Source organism: Trichechus manatus, unplaced genomic scaffold (genome assembly GCF_000243295.1).
Source record: "Trichechus manatus latirostris isolate Lorelei unplaced genomic scaffold, TriManLat1.0 scaffold00005, whole genome shotgun sequence".
Classification (NCBI taxonomy): Eukaryota; Metazoa; Chordata; class Mammalia; order Sirenia; family Trichechidae; genus Trichechus; species Trichechus manatus.
Genome location: NW_004443941.1, coordinates 18143102 through 18168056, shown reverse-complemented (window position 1 = coordinate 18168056; position 24955 = coordinate 18143102). Strand labels below are relative to the sequence as shown.

The 24955-nt window shown below is 38.6% G+C and overlaps 1 protein-coding gene across 2 annotated transcripts in view; it reads left to right on the top strand.

Moving 5' to 3' along the window:
* The first annotated feature begins 4577 nt into the window (after positions 1-4577).
* Positions 4578-24955, top strand: part of PPM1B (protein phosphatase, Mg2+/Mn2+ dependent 1B) — an 84061-nt gene continuing 63683 nt past the window's right edge. For both annotated transcript variants that reach the window (XM_004369508.2, XM_004369507.3), the window contains exon 1: positions 4578-5063. The gene's annotated coding sequence lies outside the window, so the exon portion shown is untranslated. The remainder of the gene's footprint in view (positions 5064-24955) is intronic.

The following is a 24955-nucleotide window of genomic DNA, read 5'->3' as shown; positions in this document are numbered from 1 at the left end:
ACCTTAGTCTTTGCTTTTTAACACTTCAAAGAGGTCTTTTGCAGCAGATTTGCCCAATGCAATAGGTCATTTGATTTCTCAACTGCTGCTTCCATGGGTGTTAACTGTGGATCCAAGTAAAATGAAATCCTTGACAACTTCAATCTTTTGTCCATTTATCAGGATATTGTTTATTGAGGGTTTTTTTTTTTTTTTCCTGAGAAATTAGTAATGGTCACTTAATTTCAAAGGCAAAGTGCCTACCACCTACCATAATACCTAGTTCACAGTGGATGCTTAAAAAATATTTGTAGATTTGTACTGGTGATTTTTTTTTTTTAAATGAGGAAAACAAGTTAATTAGCAGAACATTTGCAGTGGTTAAGAAGGGAATGGATGAATCAGAATTTGAATTAGATTACTTGAAGTCTGACACTGAATCTCCTTGTAGGCAAGAGTGCTGTGATCTGTATATAACAGGTACATAATATGTTTAGTGAATAAATGAAATTTCTTGTATATGACATATAAAGGTTCAGATGCACCTATGACAGACACTATATTAGGTGCTATGATGTATGTACAATCGCCCATTTAATCTTTGAAATAGCTGTGTGAACTAGAAAACACGCATTATCTGTGACCAAGTATGTGCTTAAGGCACCAGCAAAACTGGGGCATCCAAATTTGTTGGTAAAAAATTGATATATCATATTGTTTGTTTAAAAAAGAACATCAAAGTACTGTAGGCAACATGGGAAAAATGAGAACTTTGCCCTACAAATCATTTAGCATTGTTTCAATTTTAAATTACATATTGGTGAGTGCTTAGCATTGCTAGGAGCCTCTAAAACTCTTCGTCTGACTCTGGAGGAAGAAGGTGTTATGATTCCCATTTTACAGAAGAATCAACCAAGGCTCAGAGAGCTTAGTTTTGAGCTCAAGCCACACAGCAAGTTAGTAGCAGAGCCTACTATGATGGTACTCATTAATGTTTATGCTACATTATATGTTTCTTATGGTACTCAATAATAATAGAATAGAGTACTAATGATAGTACTCAATAAATATTTACGATCAAGATGAATAAGTAAAGCAAGCCATTGAACAAAAATGTCTTTCAAGATTGGGTGAATACACGAAGGGGGAAGGAGAGACAGAACACTTTGGGAAAGAATGAAGTGGTAGGTGTAAGAAATAGTCTCCAGTGGTTGAGAAAAAAAATGAGTTCATGGGCATAGGTGGAAGATTTATATAGCCCGGTGGTTCTCAAACTTCAGCACATCAGAGCCACCTGAATGGCTTGTTAAAACACAGATGGAAGGGATTCTGATTCAATAGGTCTGGGGTGAGGCTGAGAATTTGGACTTCTAACAGGTACCCAGGTGATGCTGATGCTGCTGATCTTAGGACCACACTTTGACAAAGCTGCATGGAGTAAGCCTGAAGGAGAGAGATGCAGAGGCTGCACTATAAACTGAGTGTGAGGAGAGTAGATGGTTGGGATTGGGGCCTGGAGAAGAGAGGGGAGAAGGTGTGAAAGTCCAGGCCTATTCACATCCTTTGGCAACAGTTTTCCTTTCAAAGTTAGAATGGTTGATCTTGTTGGGGCTTCTTTAATGGTTTAGTGCTTTAATCAAATAGAGCATACAACAAAGTTAAGCTAACTGTTGTATTCTCAGCACCTAAAACAGTACTCAATACAACTTTCTTTTTAAGGGATGAATTGAAAAAAATGAATGATATGCAATCATTAGTGTTCTGCATAATAATTAAGCACAAATAGAAAATGGTCCACCTACATGACTCTGCTTTTTATTACTTTCAGGTCAACCAAAGGAAAGGGAGAAGGAAAGTGAACAGGCCAAGAAACTACTCTGATGTGCTTCTGAAGTTTCTTGGATTTGCAAGGCAATGGTCCCCAGGTATTTCTACTTTTCTGATCTTTACCATAGTTCCAATTTGAAAGCAGGGACCTCAGAGTCTCTTCCCTCAGAGTCCCTTCCCTTTATGTAAGATGTGTCAGTCAAAGGATCGTGATTTAAGGAAGTGTATGTCATTTCGGAAATATTTCCTGAGAACTATATGATCCCCATGGAAACCCTGGTGGCGTAGTGGTTAAGAGCTACGGCTGCTTATCAAAAGGTCAGCAGTTCGAGTCTACCACGTGCTCCTTGGAAACTCTACGGGGGCAGTTCTACTCTGTTCTATAGGGTCGCTGTGAGTTGGAATCAACTCAATGGCAATGGTTTGTTTTTTTGGTTTATATGATCCCATACTGATAATAAAGGAAGGTGAGATATAAATCTTGTTGTTAGGTGCCGTTCAGTCGGTTCCGATTCATAGCAAGCGATCCTACACAGCAGAGTAGAACAGCCCCATAGGGTTTCCAAGGAGTGGCTCGTGGATTTGAACTGCTGACCTTTTGCCGATTCATAGGGACATTAGGACAGAGTACAACTGCCTCATAGGGTTTCCAAGGCTGTAAATCTTTAAGGCAGCAAACTGCCACATCTTTCTTCACGCGGAGCAGCTGGTGGGTTGGAACCGCCCACCTTATGGTTAGCAGCCCAGCTCTGTAACCACTGCGCCAAGAGAGCTCCTTTACCCCATGCCAGAGAGTCTCAAACATTGGAGTGCACAAACATCACCTGGAGAACTAGTTAATAATTCATCTTTCTAAGCCTTGTCCCCAGAGTCCCTAATTTTGTAGGCATGACTAGGTGATTCTGATGCCAGTCGTCTAGCCACAATGGTGTGAGAAATGGCATCCTCAGGCAAACTTTAAAAGTAGGTTAAAAAAAAATCTGAATGGGAATCAAGTCTTTATTTCTGCCATCCTCACAAGGCCTGGGCAATTGTCCTATTCCTAAATTTTTCCTTCCCCCCAATACTTTGACAGCCCCTAAACTGAATAGCACTCTCTTGGGTCTTAGCTTACATCTCTGCCAAAACGAATTTACACCGAATATGAACGAGGCTTAAATCCTCTTTCAGGTCACTTGCATTTTAAAAAGTGTATCCTAAAGTAAGTATTAGAATGCCTCCATTTTATTTTAATTTTCTCTTTTGAGGAATTCACCTGGCAGCCCCTTTTAGTCTAATTCGATTGCTGGAGGAATCAAGTCTGCTTTCCTAATCTGCCTGTTGAACTCCTGTCACTCCTTCAAGACTCGTCTTGTGTCTTCATGAAGCCTTCATTGGTAAACCTATCCATAGGCAATATCCTTTTTGTCACCACCATCTCTTGCACATGTTTCAAGTATAGAACCTATCGCTTTGAATTGGGGTTGCCTAATTTATTTTTGTATCCACAGTTCTACGTGCAGTGCCTGGCAATGAGCAGGTGCTCAGTCACTGTGGAATGAACGAATGAACGTCAGAGACGACGCCGGGAGTTTTGTTTTCATCAATGCTCACTGAGAACCAAAACGCGGAAATGTCAAGGGCTGGACGCCAGGCAGTGCAAGCCTAAAAGGAATAACAAGCAATCCCTAACAGCACAGAATCCTCCTGAAGGATCACCTGTTCCGTTTTCTCACACCGCTTTTCGGCCACTTCTGACACCCTAATTTCCCGCCCACTCCTTCATTCTCTTTCCATCTGGAGACAGGTCAAGCAGGTATCTCAGCTCAGCAGCTCTGATTGGTCGGCGATGATTTCATTGTTAGGGAACATCCGGGCTTTTCTCTCCCCGCAATACCTCCCTCAGAGCTTTGCGCTCCGAGTTTCCCACTCCCGCGTGCGCCCCACCCGCTGGTTAAAGCAAAACAACAGTCTCTCCCCAGACGGCTTCTTGTCCTCGCTTGCGCTATCCCTCGCAGTCTCCACGCCTGAGAGAGGCGTTTATGTCCCTCAATGAGGGCCTAGGAATACTTTGTTAGCCAATCAATAGCCAGCTCCCTGCAATTCGGGTGAGTTAGGCCTCTGCACCTATAACTGGACAACCCGTTGGCTCCTTTATGGCACTTGATTTACACAAGGTTTATAGGTAAAAAAAATAAAGGGGCACGATCCTCGCAGACCAGAAAGGATCCGCGCAGACTCTCCGGGTTTGACCGTTTTCGAAGACTAGCCAATCGCATTTCGGATGGTTCCCCGCCTTTTGCGCGCTCATTTAAAAAAAGCCGGTGTGACGGACTTGGAAATTAGTTCAGTGACAGACACTTAGAGGAAGCCAATGACTGAAGGTTCGGGGGTCACTATTTGGACCAATAAGAAAAGGGAATTGCTAGAGTTCGGCCTTTGCGAGGCGGAACGCAGGTGGGCGTTATTCGATTGACGGAGGTCTCTACTTACGGGTGGTAGGGTGGGTTGGTCCATGACGTCCGGGAGATAGTGGATAGCAGAGGCGGGGCTGAATGAAGTAAATGGTAATAAAAGGTTGGGTCTCACTCAGTGGGCGGTGTTTGATGGATAGATGATCTTACCAATTGAAGGTGATCATTTGTGCCCAATGGGAGATCGGGAACTCAGAGGCGGGGTAGTGTGGGCGGGGAAAACTAAGTACCGAGGTAGCGAGGGCAGCCGAACTGGGAGGGAAACCGATGATTGACAGTCCTTCCAGCAAACCCTGTACAGTGAGAGGACGCGCGGCCTCCCAATGGGTGGAAGTTGGGGGCGGGGCTCCCTGAGGGGCGGGGAAGAACGGGGTGCGGGGAGGGGGTTGCAGAAGGAGCGGAGCGGAGCGGCTGCCGCTCAATGGCGGAAAAGCCGCCGGTGCTCTGACGGACTCGTCCCCCAAGCACTTGCGGGGGAGTTTCCTGCCGGTGCGGCTGGAGTCTCTTTCTCAGGGTTCGGTGGCTGGAAAATGTTCCAGAGAGACGAGGCTGCGGCGGAGGAGGTGGCGGCGGCGGAATCGGCAACGGCGCTAGTGTGGAGAGAAGGTGGCGGCGGCGGCGTGAGGGGCCCGACGGTGTAAACAGCCCCGAAGGCGGCGGCGGAGGTGGCCGAGACCCCGAGGGGGAAGCCGCGGCTGAGGCAGGGTCGCGCCTCCGTTGGAAACCTGGGCTGAGTACAGCAGTGGGGCTCTGCGCCAGGCGCGAGCAAGACGCCCTAGACCTCGCCTCCCTCCCTCGCCTCAGGTAAGGCCGCTTGGCGCCCGGGGCGGAGGGGAAACGGCTCGCGGGCACCCCGGAGGCCCCGGGACCATTTTCGGGGTGCCACCGAACTGCGGCCAGGGTCTCCGACCTTCCTAACCCTCGCCTGTTTCCCCCGTTGGGGCGGAGGCAGGGGGAGCGGAACGCCGGGCCTGGCTCCGGGGTAGGCCCCTTCCCCAGCCGCCGCCTTCGCGCGGCCGAGGACTGGGAGAGGCACCGGGCAGGGAATAGTAGTTAGCTCGAACGCCCTGAAATAAACTGCTGCTGCCTTTTCTTTGCTGTAGCCTGCAAGCATCTCTTTCACGCCAAAGAACCGGGGCTACCCCAGGCCTTAACTCATCCCTCCTTGGTGCGTGCTTATTTGCAAACACTACCTTTTTTTTCCATTTGTTTCCTCATCAGCTTCTGCCCTACTCTGCGCTTCACTTCACTTCCTTGTTAAATCTTTCTGGTTCGTGTGTCTGTACGTCTCACCGTCTCCTTCCTCCTCGGTAGCTTTAAATCGTTTCTCTTTCTCTTCTGGTCAGACCCCGGGCTTTCCTTCCCTGTCTCCCCCAGCACCGTTCTTTTCGGATGTCTTTCCTTTTATCAGTGAAGTTTTTATATAAGACTGGCCTTGTCCTTACTGTTCATGATGAATGTAGTACCCCACATCTATCAGAGGCTCATTACGAGCAGACTGACCAGCTGCATTTGGCAAATCAGTTTCTTAATAATATAAATATGCCTCACATCCTTTTTAAAAAAGAGATTGTATTATTAAAAGTAGAATGTGAAAGTAACACTGAAATAGTTTTACAAGTGAAAGGCTCAACGAGGGTTGGGAATTGTTTCATTTTTTCAGCTGCATGACGTCTGATGTCAATTAGCAAATCTAGAACGTTTGCCCATTAAATTTGGCAAAAATGCTTCTTAAGCGTTTGATAGCGGCCCAAATTCATCAGTATTCACTTTGGTCTAAAACCACCTTGAAAACTTTAAACAGAAAACGTATGAGCGACTAGGAAGCTGTTTTGGTGAAGTCGCAGTTAAAGACGTTTTAAAATAGGCTCCACATGTTTAATGTATCAAAATAAAGTTGGCAGGAGTCTTGTAAAAGGATTATTTAGGAATTTGAGTAGTCTTAGTGTTAAGTAGCTATTTTGGGAATTTTTTTTTTTTTTCTCAACAAACGTTTAGAACTCCTGTGATGTGAGCATTATTGAGGTTTATTGTGGGATTAAACACAGGAACTTATTTGAGCTACTGCATGGATGTAGAGTGGTAAATTGTTCCGTGCAGACAGTGTAAGTCACAGTATGTTCTAGGAGATGGAGAAATGTACCATAGACACTGAATGTTAATAGACATTTCATTTACTTTCTCTGTTAATGCAGTAGCAAAGTTCCTATTGTTGGCCTACTTTTAAATAGAGCATTTCTGAACAAATAGTGAGGCAAGTTATTCTAATTATTATAATAGTGTTTTCCAAGAGTATAGTTTTTTTTTTGGTATAGTACAAGTTGTATTATTTTAATTAAAGAAATGTTTTTTGTAAGCCTCCCAAATGGGCGATGTGAGGTTTTAATAGAACTTTTAAGATTTAGTATTTAGAACAGATTTTTTAGTCAAAAGATTTTCTTTCAGGGATAATCCTGTTTTTAACTGTGCTTCTGACCTTTCAGTGCCACCTTTGTCTTTTTCTTTGGTTTGTGTTTTCCCCTGCTCATTTGCTTTAGTTGTCTTAGAGTGTTACAGTTTCTGCAGCAGTTCTTTATGTTGCATTAGCATCATGGAGTAGTATTTTTATATGATTTTTATTCCCCCTAGTGAAGATTTTCCCCATTTTTTGTACATTATCCTTTTGATTTGTTGATGTGGTGATTATTTTCTTAGAAGTGACCTGCAGCGCTTTCAACACCTGTTTTCTTACACTGGGTGTCTGATTTCTATGAAGACTCCAGGAATCGGTGAAAGCCTTTTCAGTTTGTCTGATAGGCATGTCAATAAGTACTGCTTTATGTCAGTAATTCACATATTATAATTACTAAATCCTTGAGATTACATCATCTGAAGGGATGGTGGAGTGACTAGTGATGCTTCTGAGAGCAACTGATTCACAAGTTGACAAGGTCAGAAAAAAATGGCTCTTGTTGAAAGTCACAGTATTTTCCTATAATGTACATTTTTACAGTCTTTTGAATTAAAATGTGATGCTGACTGACTGTCTTCCACTACTCTGGGAAGAATAGAGTTTACATTGATTCTGGAGATCCATTAAAAACTGGTTGAGCCAATAGTTGAAGGAGTGCAAACTCTCATGAGGTAAACCATGCCCTTATAAATAAATGCATTGGTAAATACGTCTTCTGTTGTATATGCTACTGGGAGTGAATCTCCTTTTTCACACATTGGTGCTCTTTACACACATTGTCTATAATATATGATTGTTTATATATTACATATAACTTTGGAAGTCTTTTGTGACGTTAGCATAAACCAGTTGCTGTTTAGTTGATTCCAACTCATGGCAATGCCATATATGTCAGAGTAGGACTGTGCTCCACAGGGTTTTCAATGGCTTAATTTTCCGAAGTAGATTACCAGGCCTTTCTTCCAAGTTACTTATTATAGAAAGTAGTAAAATAGAGTATATTTCTAATTACAGTGGGCCTTCATAAGGTATTTATAAAGTGAATAAAATTAGCTTATTAAAATACAAACAGGAGATTTTACTCTGTGAACTATGCCTTTCACAATTCACTGATTTTTAAGCAGAAATTATTTGGCAAACAACTGATAGAATCAAAATAATACTTAAAAGCTTTTTTTAAGTCCAAAATTCTAATAGCAAAACTTATTCAACTAGTAATCCCAAACCCATTGCTGTTGAGTCAATTTGGACTCATAGTGACCCTGTAGGACAGAGTAGAACGGCCCTTAGGGTTTCCAAGGCTGTCAATTTTTATGGAAGCAGACTGTGACGTCTTTCTCCAGTGGAGCGGCTGGTGGGTTCAATCTGCTGATCTTTTGGTTAGCATCTGAGCGCTTTAACCACTGTGCCACCGGGGCTTCTTCGTCAAGTAATAGCTTAAAAAATCACATTTAGTGGTAAGAGAGTTGTTTGGAATGTGGTATTTATGGATTTTCAGTGATTTTTCACATTGTACTTGATTTTTTTTTTCCTCAGTGAATTCGATTCTGAATTTGAAATAAAACTAAATACTGTTATTTATATTATCAACTTTAACGTTTCATTGCAGAATGTATCTTACACATCGTATTTGCAGAATTACCAATTAAGAGTGATTAATTTGGCAGCCCAAAAGCAAAGACAGAAGGCAGGAAGGGACAAGAAAACTGGATGAATTTAAACAGGGAACCTGGGGTGGATGGAGAAGGGGAGAGTGTTGCCACATTTTGGGATTGACAGCCCATGTCACAAAGCAATTTGTGTATTCATTGTTTAATGAGAAACTAATTTGCTTTGTAAAGTTTCACCTAAATCACAATTAAAAAACAAAACACTGAGGTTAAAAAAAAAAAGGAGAGACTGAAAAAAAAAAAGTGATCAATTGGGGATAAGGGGTAAGATTCCTAGAAACTGGGTAGGCCCCAGATTTGTCATCTAGACTCCCTCCCATATCACTGTCCTATACTTAGACTAAACACTGAAAAATGGGTAGCATAGATTTTGGGAATTACTTGGTTTTTGTAGTTTTTGCTTGACATAAAATTTATAAAAGAATAGTTTGCCATTAGCTTCTAGCAGCTGACCTATGGGTGAAGAAAAAGGTACATGAGCTCACTGAACTTCCTAATCTGTTTTTATCCTTGTTTTTGTTGGTGATGATTGCTTACATCAATACATCGATTTAAAATAATAGAAAATGCTTCTGGTGTTTTATACTAAGTATGTTTACGTAATCTCTGATATGCCGTTTGGAAGCTTTTTTTTTCCCATCAAATAACACATTTCTAATGTGATTTAACCTATTTGTGCAGATTTAAGAAGAGTAAGATACACTTTCAGCATTCCATCTGTATTCCGCCCTTATAGGAGACCATTATTTAGATTAACTTCAGTGATTTGACCGGAGCTCTGGTAGCACAGTGATTAAGCGTTGGGCTACTAACCAAAAAAGTTGGCAGCTCGAATCCACTACTCGCTCCTTGGAAACCCTATGGGGCAGTTCTGTTCTGCCTTGTAGAGTCGCTATGAGTCAGAATTGACTTGACAGCAACGGGTTTTTTTCAGTGATTTGACCAGGTAGTTGAATCAGTGTTACGGTAATTAAAAAAACTCTTTACTAAATTCTTGATAATGTTATGAAGTTTTCCAAAAGTGTAGTCTGTATAGTTTCATTTCTTAGATTATTTGAAGATTTTGCGATTTAGTTTATAGTAGCATCTAGCAGCAAAAGGTTGGCAGTTTGAATCTACCAGCCGCTCCTTGGAAACCCTCTGGGCGGTTCTACTCTGTCCTATAGGGTCCCTATGAGTTGGAATCGACTCAACGGCAATGCTTGTTATTTTTGGTTAGCGTCCCAGGAAACAAATACCATATGGTCCTCATACCTTTTTTTAAAAATTTTCATTCCCATTTCAGGGTGCTTTATTTCTCCCCTTCAATTTAATTTTAATAGCAGACAAACACTTTGTTTCCAAATTATGGTAAGTTGTGACACAGAAGAGTTTACACATAATTGTCTTTTTCTTTTATTACAGCTAACTTGTGAACACATCTACAATATCTTGTTATTGCTTAGTATAACGTATACCTTTTATAATGATATTTCTAGTAATAACTTGTTTAGCATCAAGAACCCAATAGCTCTACAGCCAATTGTAGTATTTTAATTTGTTCATATATTAGACATACATTTAACATAGTGTGTAACATTTAAAGCATAGTTTACCGGTTTAAAGCTTTTTGACTTACTAGTTTAATATTAACTTGCTAAAAGAAAATGAATTTTTCTTTTGGAGTATATTAAAATATCATTAAGATTACATTTATTGGCTTTAAATTGATTCAGGTTACTTGAAAAATTAAAGTTCTTGAAGTTTAGAAACATCACTAGTTGGAAAACTTGTTTTTTATTGTTGTGAATAAAAGATGTAGTAAAAGGTGATATTAGGGGAGAGTGGCGAACGTTGGAAGATTTCTATTGAATATTAAGGAACTTGTCTTACTCTTAGACGTGGGACCAATTATTGGTAAGAATATAGGAAGGGTAAGACCTATCTCTAGTATTGCTGTGATTTTTATGTAGAATGCCTTCCACCTCAAAATAGATTGTGAATATAAAGTACATTTGTATGACTGAAATATGAAAAACCTTTTCCTTCATGGGAAACTGTTTTTAAATGTGTTTTATATTATCAGGTGTAATTTGTAATATCAAAGAAAATAAAACAAGAGAATTGGTTTTGTTTCATAGGTGGTACATACTTGAGAAGAAGCAGATTTGATAAAGGGTGAAAATACCAAGTCTGTTGCCATCAAATCAGTTCCGACTCATAGCGACTCTATAGGACAGAGTAGAACTGCCACATAGGGTTTCCAAGGCTGTAATCTTTACAGAAGCAGACTGCCAGATCCTTCTCCTGCAGAGTGGCTGGTGGGTTTGAACCACTGACTTTTCAGTTAGCAGCAGAGCATTTAAGCACTGTGCCACCAGAGCGCCTCTTGATAAAGGGTGCTGAGTCATTTGTAGAATTCTGAAGGATTTCAAAAGCACTTTTAATCTTGATGCAGTGGTTAACAGCACTGCCGCTAAACAAAAGGTCAGCAGTTCTAATCTACCAGCCGTTCCTTGGAAACTGTATGGGGCAGTTCTGCTCTGTCCTATAGGGTCGCTATGAGTCAGAATCGACCTGACAGCAACGAGTTTTTTTTTAAGCTTGAGAGTAATGTCACTGATTCTTAAATCTACTTGCATTTTATCTTCTTGATGTAGGTTTGTAAGAACTCTCCTAACATTGAAAAGGGATAATTAGTAGATGTTATCATGAGTTGGAGCCTTTGTGGCACAATGGTTAAGAGCTTGGCTGCTAACGAAAAGGTTGGCAGTTCGAATCCACCATCTGCTCGTTGGAAATCCTATGTGGCAGTTCTACCCTGTCCTATAAGGTCATTATGAGTCAGAATAGACTCGACGGCAACAGGTCTTGTGAGTAGGAGAATCTAGGAGTGTCCATGGGTGCTTAACCCATCTTGGCAAAGAGTTTTTCTGTTTTCTTCTTCTGATTAAGGCAGTCAGCTCTGAATTAACGGAATGTAAGTGGCCTTTTTCAGTCCCTTACGAAGAGGAAATAACCCAGAGCAACTCCAAATGACAGAATGAATGGAAGATTAAGTTTAGATATGGAAGACTTTCTGTTACTTTTAAATTAGACTGCCAACTCACTGAGAAGTAAAGAACTCAATGTAGTTAATAGTATTTAGTCTGTAGCTACCCAACCATCATGCAAGGCACATTCCAGGCTGAAATCTGAATAAAACAGACAAAATCCATTTGGAATCCACTGGATGGCAGTGGGTTTGGCTTTTTTTTTTTTTTTAATAAGAGCTTACCTTCTGATAACAAACACTCTTTTTCAATTTACGTTACAGTTGTACTTCTTTGTGGATGGCTTAAAAAAATTGAGTGGAAAATTTGAGATGGATGGTGCTTTCTATACTATGCTTAGAAGCTGTGATTAGAATTTTACTATTTTTAACAAATGGAGGGGAAAAGGTTTTTTTGTAACTTGACAAAAACTGGAATATGAAAAGATGAAAGAAGGAGGAGGAAATATGATTGTACCTGAGAGACACTGAGTTAAGATTGAAAGGTAAGCCAAAGAGGAGAAAGATCCCTACATTAGGGCAGCCGGGGGCATTAGGTGTTTCCATTTACTATCCAACCCTAGGCAAATGAGTTCCTAGAAGGGAGGATAGGAGAAATGGTGGGATCATAGGAGGAGGGAGAATGGGACTTTTAGCAAGTCTGATGTGAACAACTTGGGATGTGCCTGTAAAATATGTGTTGTCATTTGTGTTTGAAAAAGATCCTGCTGCTGTTTTTATTCTTATGTGAGTACAGCTGAAAGATTAGTGGTTGATCAGTACTATCTGGTAAGCTGTCACTGATTTGTGACTGCTACTTCTGTTCTCTGGTTATCTGACAACTCTGCTGAAGATGGCTGATGGAACCAATATGTCTCTTGGTTTATCGTGCTCAAATTGGTCTGTATTTATTACCACTCCCCTTGATTCCAGAGCTATGTTGTATTACTTGAAGTTGTGCCTTTGTTATTTCTGCATGAGGTTGTCCTGTTGCACTTAGATATGATGCAGGTGTTTAGTTTTCTGCTTTTTGTTCTATAGCTTTCCTAGTGATGATACAGTTTGTAAAGATGCATCTTCCAGAATTTATACAAACATTGCACACTTAAGATGTGTGCAATATATCTTGATCTTTTTGCTTTTTATGTTTAAGTGGTCCTTTGTTTTCACTCTAGAGTCATTGAACCAGAGTCTCATGTGATTTTGATTGCTGCATTGAATAGAGAATTAAAAAAAATTTAATTAAATCAACTTGTGTTTATTTCAGTGCCTTAATATAAAATGAACATAGTTTCATCCATGACCTAAGAGACCTCATTTATTGCACTCAAATGGGTCTTCAAATTACTACTTTAACTTTTAATATATTTTTGTAACTATTTCATCACTTTATCAAAATACTGACATGTAAGATAACTTGAACTTTTTGAGTTTATTAAATTTAGTGGCATAATTAAGACCAGATTCATTAAACTTTTCAACATTTGGCCATCTTTAAGTGCCTACATTTTAGATTAAAGAAAATTTAAAAAGCCTACAAAATCTTACTTGTATTTCTTAAATTATAACTGGTTTTGTTTATATAATTTAAAAATTTATTAAAGCTTTCATGGTTGTTGGCCCTAAATTTAAAGAAACTGCGTTTATTTCTTTCTATCCAGCTCTCCTGGAGTGCTTTGAATCAAAATGTAAAAATGAAATAACTTTTACCTAATGTGTGATAATTTTCGGTTATACTTTCATTTTTTTAAAATCTGTAGCTGGTTTGGAAGTATTAGTGATGATTTAGATTGTATTACTGCTCTTACCCTACATCTTGAATCTTTTTGTCAGTGATAGATTTGTATTTTACTTCACATTATTAGCTCTTCTTGTGTGCTTTTGGTTTGTGTTGCTTTTCCTGCATCTGTCTTCACTTTCTTGGTTTTTATTTAAATACAGGGTGGCCACCAAGTCTGAAAACACAGACTGATAAACAAGAATGGTTTATTGATATTTTATTATAAGATATGTTAAAATAATATCTGCTTTCAGATTCTGTGACCACCTCATAGAATGAATTCATGTAGGTGTGTCTTTTTGTTTTTGTTCAGATTTATGTTATGGAATCAAGTATAAGGCATGTAAACCAAAAAATCCAAACTCATTGCTGTCGAGTCGATTCTGACTCATAGGGACACTATAGGACAGGGTAGAACTGCCCCATAGGGTTTCCAGGTTGTTAAGAGCTTCGCTGCTAACCAAACGGTCGGCAGTTCGAATCCACCAGCCTCTCCTTGGAAACCCTGTGGGGGCAGTTCTTCTCTGTCCTGTAGGGTCGCTATGAGTCAGAATCGACGCAATGGCAACGAGTTTGGTTTTTTGGATAGGACACTTACATTGTTGGCTTGTGTATGTTTATAAATGTATATTAGGTGGAAGTAGCCTTTATTCTTGGAGTGGGTTATTACGTTTCTGGAAAAAACTCCAAAAGGACATAGTGATGGGGGAGCATTGACTCTAAAGTCAGTCTACTTAGTCTTGAATCGTTACTCCACCACTCCATAGATGGGTAACTTAAAATAAGTTCCTTAATGTTTCTAAACCTCCATTTCCTCATCTGTAAAGTGAGGATGATGATTGCATATTTCATAAGGTTGTTGGATTGAGATAATCCATGTAAAAGTGTTACATGGGGCCTGGCATTTTATAATTGTAACATTTATTGGGTGCTTTCTGTTACTGCTGCTGCTACTTAGATTTTGTGAGTTATTTATTCCTTTAGTATTCAGTAGCCTTAATCTGTAAGGTCACACTTTTCCTGATTTTGGGCAGAGGACTGGACCATATGATGTCTTGAGGTTCTTTTGACTCTTAAAATCAAGATAAGATTCTCATTTCCTCCAGAGTGTAAGCCACTAAGGGCAACAACCAAGTTAATTTTGTATGCCGACTTACCTATGTATCTGTAATTACTTAATGAATGAATTTCTTCATGGAAACAGCATCTTCTAGGGGGAAGAGAGGAGTAGGGGAAAAAAGAATGCAATTTTAATTCCTTATCAATGACTTGATGCTTCACTTGTTAAAGAGATGATAAAATTTTTTCCGTTCATTTTTATTTAGTCAATAAAAATTGTCTACCACCACTAGGCACTTTGGGGAACAAAGATTATTTGAGTCTGCCATCTAGGGGGTGAAGGTAATAAAACAGATACATGAACAACCAATTGTGCAAGGTAAAAAGTAAAAAATACTAAAAGGGAAGTATTCCAAAACCATTGCTATTGAGTCAATTCCGATTCATAGGGACCCTGTAGGACAGAGTACAACTGCCCATAGGGTTTCCAAGGCTGTAATTTTTATGGAAGCAGACTGCCATGTCTTTCTCCCATGGAGCGGCTGGTAGGTTCAAATGACCAACCTTCTGGTTAGTAGCCAACCGCTTTGTCAGGAATATTTTATATATTAAAAATCTTTCCAAAATATATAAAAATCACTGAGATGGTGGTGTGATTAATCAGAGTATCTGCATTTTCGCTTGTTCTTGGTTTTAGAAATCAAATGATTAAAAAAAAAGACATCAGGGTTATGAACTTTAGGAGTGTTTCATTTGGATAGATTATGATATGTAACTTTGAGGATTTGGGGGAAGATTTAAGACTAATTTTTTTTTGGAGGAGTGATGAGTATAATTTAGTAAGCTAAATTAAGAGTCATCTTACATTATATTTTTTCCTTTTATGAGAATTTTAATCTTACAAAATATTAAAAAGGATAGTACACTGAGTATATACCCACTACCTAAAATCAACAGTTTATATTTTTGCTGTATTTGCTGCATCTATATAAATGTAATTCTTTGCTGAAGCATTTAAAAATATGTTACATATATCATCACCTCCCTCCTAAATACTTAAGTATGAATCTCTAAAAAATGACATTTTTCTCTATACCTATAATATAATTAGTATATCTAAAAAAATTAAATAATTCCTTGATAGCATCGCTCCTTGGAAACCCTATGGGACAGTTCTACTCTGTTTCTTCTAGGATTCCTGTGAGTCGGAATTGACTCAATGGCAACAAGTTTTAATATTGTCTAATCCCCAATCTGTACACAAATTTACCCAATTGGGTCAAAAATGATTTCCAAACCCCCCCTCCCCACCAGTATCCCGTAAAGGGTTATACATTACATTGCACTTGTTGTTATGTTTCAGTTTTCTCTCTTTTTTATTGTTGTAACGATGCATAGATACATATAGCACAACTTTTGCCAATTCACTGTTTTTCATGAGTACAGTTTAGTGAGATCAAGTACATTAGTCATTTTGTGTAACCATCACCCGTAATCTTTGCCAAATTTTCCATCACCATAAACAGAAACTCACTGCTTCCCAAACAATGATTCTTCCTTTTTCCCTCCTCTCACCCCTGGTAACCACTAATAAAACTTTGGTCTCTATGTTGTTAATTGTTGTTAGGTGCCATCAAGTCAGTTCCGAGTCATAGTGACCCTGTATACAACAGAGTAAAACACTGCTGGTCCTGCGCTAGCCTCACAATTGCTGCTATGTTTGAGCCCGTTATTGCAGCCACTGTCAGTCCATCTTGTTGAGGGTCTTCGTCTTTTTCGCTGACCCTCTACTTTACCAAGCACGGTGTCCTTGTCCTGGGACTGGTTCCTCCCGATAACATGTCCAAAGTATGTGAGATGAAGTCTCGCCATCCTCGCTTCTAAGAAGCATTCTGGCTGTAGTTCTTCCAAGATAGATTTGTTTGTTCTTCTGGCAATCCACAATATATTCAATATTCTTTGCCAACACCATAATTCAGAGGTATCAAATCTTCGTTGGTCTCTATACCTTTGCCTATTCTAGATATTTCATTTAAGTGAGATCATACAATATTTGTCCTTTTTTGATTGATTTGTTTTACTCAGCATAATGTTTTCAAGTTCCATCCATGTTGTGGCACATAGGACTTCATTTCTCTTTATGGCTGAGTAGTAGTCCACTGTATGTATGTACCACATTTTGTTTGTCCATTTATCTGTTGATAGACATTTAGGTTATTTCCACCTCTTGGCTGTTGTAGATAGTGCTGCAATGAACGTTGGTGTACATGTGTCTGTTTGTGTCACTGCTTTCAAGTCTGTTGGGTATATACTTAGGAGTGGCATTGGCATTGCTGGATTATAGGGTAGTTCTATGTTTAGCTTTTGAGGAACCTCCAGAGGGTTTTCCACAGCGTCTCATTTCTTTTAAATTAAAACCCCCACTTTTTTTTTGTTTTTAAAAGAGTCACTTTTTCCTTTTGAAGAGGTAAGGCCAGTTATCCTGTAGAATGTTGTCTTAGTTATCTCGTGCTGCTGTAACAGAAATATCACAAGTGGATTTCTTAAACAAATTTATTTTCTCACAGTTTAGGAGGGTAGAAGTCTGAACTCAGGGTGCTGGCTCTAGGGGAAGGCTTTTGCTCTTTGTCAGCTCTGGGGGAAGGTCCTTGTCTCTTCACCTTCTGTTTCCTGGTTCCTTGGAGATTTCCATGTGGCTTGGCCATCAGTCTTCCCTCATCTTTCCACTGCTTGCTTGCTTACTCTCTTTTATATCTCAGAAGAGATTGACTGAAGATATACCCTACACTAATCCTGTCTCGTTAACATAAAGACAACCCATTCCCAAGTGGGATTAGAACCACAGGCATAGAGGTTAGGATCTACAACACATGTTTTGCGAGGACATAATTCAATCCATAACAAATGTCCCATATTCTGAAGTTGCCTGATTGTTTCTTTGAGGTCTTGTTTAAAACTTATTCTTTGTTTTCTGTAAACTGGTAAGTTAGATCTAAAGATTTTGTTAAATTAAGGTTAAACATTTTGGCCAGGATACTTCATAGGTAATGTTGCTTCATGTTACATCACATCAGGAGTTACGAAATGTCTGACTGTCACAGTATTAGTGGTGCTAAGGTTGATCAACTAGGTTAAGGTGGTACTGCTAGATGTCTCCGTGGAGAAGGAACATTTTCACTGTATGATTACCAGGTAATCCATGACATGATGTTTTGTTACTATGCAAATCCATTTCCCCTTCAGATTTTCACTTAATGGATTTACTGACTTGTTTTTTAAAGACGGATCTAGACGGGGTTAGCAAACTAGAGCCTGTTGGCCTTATATGGCCTATTGCCTGTTTTTGTAAATAAAGTTATTGGAACACAACCACTCTCATCCATTTACATACTGTCTATGGTTGCTTTCCTGCTGTTACAGCTGAGTTGAGTACTTGTGACAGAAAACAAATGGCCCCCACAAGGCCGAAAATATTTACTCTTTGGCTATTTAAAGAATAATTTTCTTGACCTCGGATCTTGGGTGTATGTGTTGCTCCCTTTTTCTCATGTAATGGTATAAAATTGGTGTTTATATAATTGTTTATGGGTAACTTCTCCTGAACCCTGATATTATTCAAGGTGTATCTACTTTTAACATGGTTAAAACTGTGCAGTTACTGCTTTGTTACGTTGCAGAAAACTATAAAGTATATCCAGTTAATGCTATACGTGGTATACGAAATCATGTGTTAAAAAACAAAATATCTCAGACATAAACCGTTATAAAGAATAAGGAACACCACAGTACCCACCGTCCATGTTAACATAGGGTGTAGAACATTACCAGTACAATCAAAGTCTCTAACGTTCTTCGATTCCATCCCCACCCCCCAACTATTGTGAATTTTGTGCTTACTGCTTTTTATGTATATATATATGTACATGCACATATATACACACATAAAAGGCACACACATATGTATGTGTTCTCCATGTATATATCTATCTCTGAATAACATTGTTTTAAGTGACTTCATAATTTGTTTACATGGTCATATACTAACTAAATGTTTAATACAGTTTGCTTTCTTCACTTAGCATTTTTTCAAAGTTCTTCCTTGTTGATACATGTAGCTCTATTCCTTTTTTCCCCAGGGTTGCAAAGTATTCCATTGTATGGTTATAATACAGTTTATCTGGTCTCTTTCGGATGAACATCTGTATTATTTTTCTTATTATAAACCATGGTGCTAAAACATAATTTTACATGTCTTATCATGTATATGTGCAAAAGTTTCTTTGGGGCACATACCTAGGAGTATAACTGCTGAATCATAGGCTATTTCCATCTTATAGCCTACCTGGATGTTTCCAAAATTCTCTCTAACGTGGCAGTACCAATTTATACTTCCACTAGTGTTAGATAAAAGTTCCTGTTGCTCTATATCAGTGCTGTCCAATGTAAGTGTAATATGGGTCATATATATGTGTAATTTTAAATTTTCTAGTAGCCACATTAAAAAAGGCAAAAAGAAACAGGTGAAATTAATTTTAATAATATATTTTATATTCTATTTAATCTAGTATATTGAAAATATAATCATTTTAATACCTAATCAATACAAAATTAATGAGATATTTTACATTCTTGTTTCCATATTAGTTCTTCGAAATCCAGTGGGTGTTTTCCACTCAAAGCAGCTCTCAGGTTGTACTAGCCACGTTTCAAATGCTACTGGATTGGAAAGCACAGCTCTAATATTCTTGCTTACATTTGGTATTGAGAGTCTTTTTTTCCTAGTGAGGGAGAACTGGTATTTCATTGTTCACTTTAATTTTGCATTCTTCTATTACTAGTGAGGGTGAACATCTTTTCATATGTTTACTGGCTATTTGAATTTCTGCTTTTGCGTATTTACCATTATTGATTGCCCTACTTTCTATTTCCCTGTTTTTTTCTTAAATAAATACATTTTGTAGACATAAGTATGGATTTGCTTTGCGATTAGAAAGCTGGTGTTTCTTTTTTGTAAATTGTGTTTGTTTTTAGGGATTAATTAGATGATGTGTCTGTAAAACGACACTAATTCAAAATTTTAACCTAAAATCAGTTCTAAAACAATCCCCAAAATGCTAGGATTGAATTGAATTCTTGGAAGGATAGTACTTCAGTGGTAATATTGGAGGTTGCGGGGGGAAGGAAGAAGGGTGGTTGCTTTATACTTATAGTAAACAATCCCTTAAATATTTTCTTTTCCTTCATACATTCCTCCCTTTGCTCAGCTTAGTCTAGCTTCTTCTTTCTTTAACTCTAAGCCCAAGGACCTCTAGGGAGAGCTAGGCTAAAGGATTCTGGCATAGAGCCAGAGATGTTCCCAAAAAAGGGTTATGGGGCTAGACTTAGGTGGAGTTGGGGATGCTTTATGCAAGGCATCAGGAAACAAACCAAGTGAAATAAATTCCCTAGTGTGCCCTCTGTCTGCTGTAAGTAGGTGTAATTGCCTTGGTCCTTTAAATGTGAATTACCAGAAGTAAAGTTGCTGGAAATCAAGGATTGCTTGTACTTAATAAATGTTATAGTAGATGATAGAGGTTAATCAATGTTCCAGTAGATTTTTAGATCTTTGCCAATTTAAAATTTCTGGGAACATTGGAATGACTCACTAGGGTATCTTTTCTTGAAGAGGTGTCTTTTAACTTAACATGTATTTTATTCAGTACCTGCTAGGAGCTAAGGGCACAAGTTAGGGTTTGAGAGGATAACCAGTTTCCCTGGGTTGATTCTGACTCATGGCTACCCCATATGTGTGAGAGTAGAACTGTGCTCCGTGGGATTTTCAATGGCTGATTTTTTGGAAGGGATAAGGACGGCAAAAATGTTAAAACGAATATGGATGATTGTAGAGGAGGGGTGAGAGAGTGGGATGAAAGATTAGAGATAACATCAAGGAGGAGGTGTTATTTCATAGGCACCTTGAAGGACTTGGAGTCCCTGGATGGTGCAGATGGTTTAAATGCTTGGCTGCTAACTGAAAGGTTGAAGGTTCGAGTCCACCCAGAGATGCTTTGAAAGAAAGGCCTAGTGATCTAGTTCCAAAAAAATCAGCCATGGAAAACCCCATGGAGCACAGTTCTACTCTTGACACACAGTTTTGCCATGAGTTGGAGTCTACTCAGCGGCAACTGGTTTGAAGGATTTGGTTAGCTGAATAAAAGAAGATAGGAAAATTTAACTCTGAGTGTGGGAAGGAGCATTGTGTGTTGGGCTATGTAGTGCCCAGGCAGATTAGAGAGGAAGGTTTCTGATAAGTAAATTCAGACTGGATACTTTGTACTTAATGTCCTTTGGGGGGAGTAAGAAGCCACTACATCTATTTTTGGGACATTTAAGGTATGTTTTAGAGAAACCAAGCTGGTGATAATCTTCAGGGTAGAATAGAGGAGAAATTGAAGTCAGGGAGACCAACTAGGTAGCATTTAAGGTAACCTAGGCATTAGCTGAAGACGCTCAAGATTAGGATGGTAGGGGAAGTGGGGAAAAAAAACACAACAAAAGAACAGGAGGATGAGAGAGACATTTAAAAGAAGATTTGATGGAACATACTGATTTAGAATGTAGTGGTTGGATTTATATCAAAGAAACTTAAATGGTTTCTAGCCTTGGTTATTAGAGGATACTGTTATTAACAAAAATAGGCAGATGGAGCTATGAGTGGTTTGGGTACAGAGGTGAAAATTTTGGATATGTTATATTTGAAGAGATGTCTAGAGCAGGCAAGTTTAGTTTTTAAATCTAGATTAAAATCCATGTGAGAAGTCAGTATGTAAATTATAGCTGAATCAATGAGATTGGATCAGAAGGCAGAGACTGTTTTGAGTGGAAGGCTAATTTACTGTTTTGGGGACTGCCCCCCTTCCCACTTTGAATTTAGGAGGAGAATAAATGTGAATGGTTGTGAATACTTTGAAAATTGTCAGCACAGTGTAAAGAGCTTTAGGAAGGGAGGAGTTATCAATAATGTGAAGTGCCATGAAGTAAGTATTTTATCTTGAGAAGCTAGTTTTATCAAGCAGAACATCAGTGTTTGAGTTGTTTTGCCAGTAATAGTGATTGTACTGAAATGGCTGTACACTGTATCATGAGAAACATTCTTCCTAGACATGTTGGACATATAAAACCATGTTCCAAAGTAAAGTAAATTTACTTTTGTGGTTATTAGGACTGTGATTATATACTACTGTATTTTTATGCAAATAATGCATGCCTTCTATGATTGTTTGTCAAGTGTGCCCCGATGTGAGATATTTTTGTAAGTGTGCTATGTTAATTTTTTCATTTTACAGCAATGTTTAAAAAAAATTGACGTGGTGGCTCTTATGAAAATACCTCACGGCGGAGGGCATGGTGGCAAACAAACATAGAAGATGTGTGTTATTTGCGTAAAAATGCAGTAGTCATGTTCTGTCCAATTTCACTAACATAAACATAATACTAAAATGATTAGACACTCAAACCTACAAATAAATTTCCTCTAAAAGCCTTATGAAACCTGTGCTGTCTGATTCCTTTTTAAAAAAAATTTTATTTTGTTGTTGAGAATATACATAGCAAAACATACACCAATTCAACAGTTTCTACATTTACCATTTAGTGACATTGATTACATTCTTCGAGTTGTATAACCATTCTCACCCTCCTTTTCTGAGTTATTCCTCCCCCATTAACAAAAATTCACTGCCCCCCTAAGATTCCTGTATAATTCAAGTTGCTATTGTCAGTTTGATCCCATATAGATAGTTCTTGAAAGAACGTTATGCTCAAGGCAGACCTTAATAGTTAAGCTGAACTATTGTTTGGTTTTAAGAAGACTTCAGGGGCTATTTTTGGTTTAAGGTTTAAAGATTACTTCAGGGCAATAGTTTCAGGGGTTCACCCAACCTTCATGGCTGCAGGAAGTCTGGAGTCCTTGAGAATTTTAAATTCTGTTCTGTATTTTCCCCCTTTTGATCATGACTCTTCTATAGAATCTTTGATCAAAATGTTCAGTGATGGTAGCTGGGCACCATCCAGTTCTTCTGGTCTCATGGCCAAAGAGGCAGTTGTTCATGGAGGCAGTTAGCTGCGCATTCTATATCCTGACTCTCCTTCCTCTGTTGCTCCAGGTGAATAGAGACCAATTGTTGTGCCTTGGATGGCAACTTGCAGTCTTTTAAGACTATGTAACAAACAAGAAGGAAGAACCGAAGCACTGAACACATTATTAGGCCAATTAACTGGGATGTCCCATTAAACCATGACCTTAACCTCCAAACCAAGAAAGCAAATCCCATGAGGATTTTGGTTGTACATAAGCAGCCTCAGCAGCTACTTTTTGTTGTTGTTGTTTGATTCTTAGTTTACCTTTTGTAATCTGGAGCTGTTTATTTGGGAATGGGGAGAAGACAAAGAACAACTAGAAGTCAAGCTGTGTATCCATGGGCCTACTTTATTCACACTGCTAATTGAAAAACTATTGAAATTAGAGCAGTTATTTTCTTCCTGCGTGTCTTAGCTGATGTTAAAAAGGCGATCTCTGTGTATATGTTTGAAATCATTCATGTCAAGCAATCCAACATAAAATCATGACAAAGTCTGAGGTAGCTCTTGCCCTTGTCTTGTCATCCAGATAATGATCCAAATACAAATAGGAACATGAAATCCTGCTGATTTCAGCAACATTCGCTGAAAAAACTTAGTGTTATGGCCAAGGGGAAAAAAATTCCCTTATTTTATAATATTAAGCTTTTCATAGACATGTGCAGGTAGCTAATGATATATTCTTTACATAGGCCTAAAGCATTTTCTTTAGGCTTTTGCCTCAGTCTTGGTCCAAATTTACTACTAAGATCCAGAGTTTATAAATGGGCATCTCTTGTCCAGAGGCTAGATGAGAAGGCAAAAAGGGACAGGAGCTGGTTGAATGGACAGGGGAAGTCCGAAAGGAGGAGTGTGCTGTCACAGTATAGGGAGAGCAACTAGGGTCACATAACAATGTGTGTATAAATTTTTGTGTGAGAAACTAACTTGAACTGTAAATTTTCACTTAAAGCACAATTAAAAAAAAAAGATACAAAGCTTAGAAAAGCCACGGACGCTATAAAAAGGAACAAACTAATGATAAACCAACACGGATGTATCTCAGAAGCGTTATGCTAAGTGAAAGAAGCCAGACACAAAGGAGTGTACATAGTGTATGATTCCATGTACATGAAATTCTAGAAAAGGCAAAACTGCTCTACTGACAGCAGGTCAATGGTGGCCTAAGTCTGGAGGGGATTGGAGGGAGAATGACTTAAGAGAGGCACAGAGGAACTTTTTGGAGTGATGGGAATGGTCTATATCTTGATTGTGCTGGTGGTTACACAAGTGTATACATTTGTCACAACTCATCAAACTATACACATAAAATGGGTGCATTTTATTGTATATAAAAATAAAAAGCCAGGGGGTTTTCAGCAACAGGGACAAATCGGACCAAGGATGGAACTCTGTGGGTTTGGCTCACATCTAATAATCCAAGGTTTTCATAGTGAATTGCTCTGTTTTTTGACATTAAAGCTGTCTAACACTGGTGATACACCTTAATGTCTCTGCCAGGGAGTTATATGTAAGAGGGTAATTCAGATAAATGCAGTGAGTTCACTGGATTTGAAATTTAAGCGTGTGTGTGTGTGTTTTGTTTTTAGATGCCCGTAGCGACCCTATGTACAACAACAAAATGCTGCCCTGTCCTGCACCATCCTCAACAATTGTTGCTGTGTTTGAGCCCATTGTTGAAGCCGCTGTGTCAATCCATCTTGTTGAGGGTATTCCTCTTTTTTGCTGACCCTCTACTTTACGAAGCATGATGTCCTTCTCTAGGGACTGGTCCCCTCTGATAACTTGTCCAAGGTAGATGAGACAGAGTCTCACCATCTTCGCTTCAAAGGAGCATTCTGGCTGTACTTCTTCCAGGACAGATTGTTCTTCTGGCAGTCTATGGTATATTCATTATTCTTTGCCAACATAGTAATTCAAATGCATCAATTCTTCTTTATTCTTCCGTATTCATTGTCCAGCTTTCGCATGCACATGAGGCGATTGAAAATACCATGGCTTGGGATATGTAAATATGAGTGTATATATATTATCAACTAAAATTTCTGATGATATATGGTTAAATAAGCTTTGGGTTTCTTTTTCTGGTTTCAGAAATTGTTGAAAGGACTTGTGAAATGAACTTTTTTGTTAAAAGAATACTTAAATGTAGTTGAGCCTAATTAGAAAAAGTTGAATGTTCAAGATGATGTTATCCATTTGGGTAATCATTCTAACATCAGGTATTTTATTGTCTGTCACTTTATATATGGAAAGTTGATCTTGGGACATAAACTGTCTTTTTTTTCTGTTTGAGTAGGTCTGATTTTATTTATATATTAGATTCGTTTTGAAAGACTAAGGTATGATTTATGGATTATAATGGTAATGATAGCTAATACTTTTAAAGCATTTATTTTATACCAGACACTGACCTAAGCAGTTAACCTGTACTATCTCATTCAGTTACTACAGAAACTCTATGATGTAGGGGCTTTTATTATTCCCATCTTTAAAATGAATACATTGAGGCTTTGAAAAATTAAAAATTAGGCCAGGGTGACTCAGTAAGTGGTAGAGTTGGCATTTGAGTCCAAGTCTGTTTCTTTTACTTTTATAAAAATTGTG